We start from the raw sequence: 1,421 nt of genomic DNA, 5'->3' as shown, positions 1-1,421 counted from the left end.
CCGCACTTTTTCCCGGCGGGCCCGCCGCGGCCGAGGCGCGTGCAAATCGAGCGCCGCCGTCGCGCCCGTTTTTCGTACTTTTTGTCAAAGATTTGAGTTTTAGCCCTTTTCGACGCGTCCGCCCTCCCCGTCGACCACTTATTCGCGTTCCCCGCTAAATTTATAGGCGGCGCGCGGCCGCGCTTTCTCCGGGGGGAGTCCCGTGGCGGAGCGGGGTCGCGGAAAGCGGACGTCCCGCCGACGAGTAGGTATCGCTATATACGGGCATAAATACGTGCGTCGGGAGGTTCGATTTTTTTCGCGAATATCGCGTTTTCGACGTCCGAGGTCGGTCGAATTCGTCGTCCGCTGTCCGACGCGGTGAGATCGCCCGCTACGACGCCCAGAGCGGACGTGTTAAACGCGTTCGTAATTCGCCGGGTCGTCGAAACGGCTTAAGAGTCGTTGATTTGACTCCACTTCTCAACTCAGTAGGTAGGTAGGTCGGTTAGGCGTAGGTAGGATTGATCCGGGGGTCATGGGTTCGATACCGGCCGCCACGGTTCGAATTAATTTGCGGCGGCCCTGTTATCGGTTCAATTTTTTTTTTCGTTTTTTACATTTCTCTATCATATTTAACGAAAATTGTTCGTTTTTTTTTTAAAAAATTCGAGTTTCACCGCCTTTACGGACCTCGCGCGGCCCCGTCGAAGACTTAAGAGTCGTTGATTCGACTCGACTTCTCAACTCAGTAGGTAGGTAGGTCGGTTAGGCGTAGGTAGGATTGACCCGGGGGTCGTGGGTTCGAAACCGGCCGCCGCGGTTAGAATTAATTTGCGGCGACCGTGTTACTGATTCAATTTTTTTTTTCCGCGTTTTTTTTTCGTTATTTACATTTCATATTTAACGAAAATTGTTTGATTTTTTTTTTTAAAATTCGAGTTTCACCGCCTTTACGGACCTCGCGCGGCCCCGTCGAAGACTTATTCGCGTTCCCCTCTAAATTTATAGGGCCCGTGCGGGGTCGTGGAAAGCGGAAGGCCCGCGGCGTCGCTGTCGAGTAGGTATCGCTATATACAGGCATAAATATATGCGTCGGGACGTTAATTTTTTTTCGCGAATATCGCCGTTTTCGACGTCCGAGGTCGGTCGATTCGTCGTCCGCTGTCCGACGCGGTGAGATCGCCCGCTACGACGCCCAGAGCGGACGTGTTAAACGCGTTCGTAATTCGCCGGGTCGTCGAAACGGCTTAAGAGTCGTTGATTTGACTCGACTTCTCAACTCAGTAGGTAGGTAGGTCGGTTAGGCGTAGGTAGGATTGATCCGGGGTCATGGGTTCGATACCGGCCGCCGCGACTCGAATTAATTTGCGGCGGCCGTGTTATCGGTTCAATTTTTTTTTTCGTTTTTTACATTTCTCTATCATATTTAACGAAAATTG

Source organism: Acyrthosiphon pisum, chromosome X, assembly GCF_005508785.2.
Source record: "Acyrthosiphon pisum isolate AL4f chromosome X, pea_aphid_22Mar2018_4r6ur, whole genome shotgun sequence".
Classification (NCBI taxonomy): Eukaryota; Metazoa; Arthropoda; class Insecta; order Hemiptera; family Aphididae; genus Acyrthosiphon; species Acyrthosiphon pisum.
The sequence above is the reverse complement of the archived record's forward strand: the minus strand, read 5'-3'. Positions refer to the sequence as shown.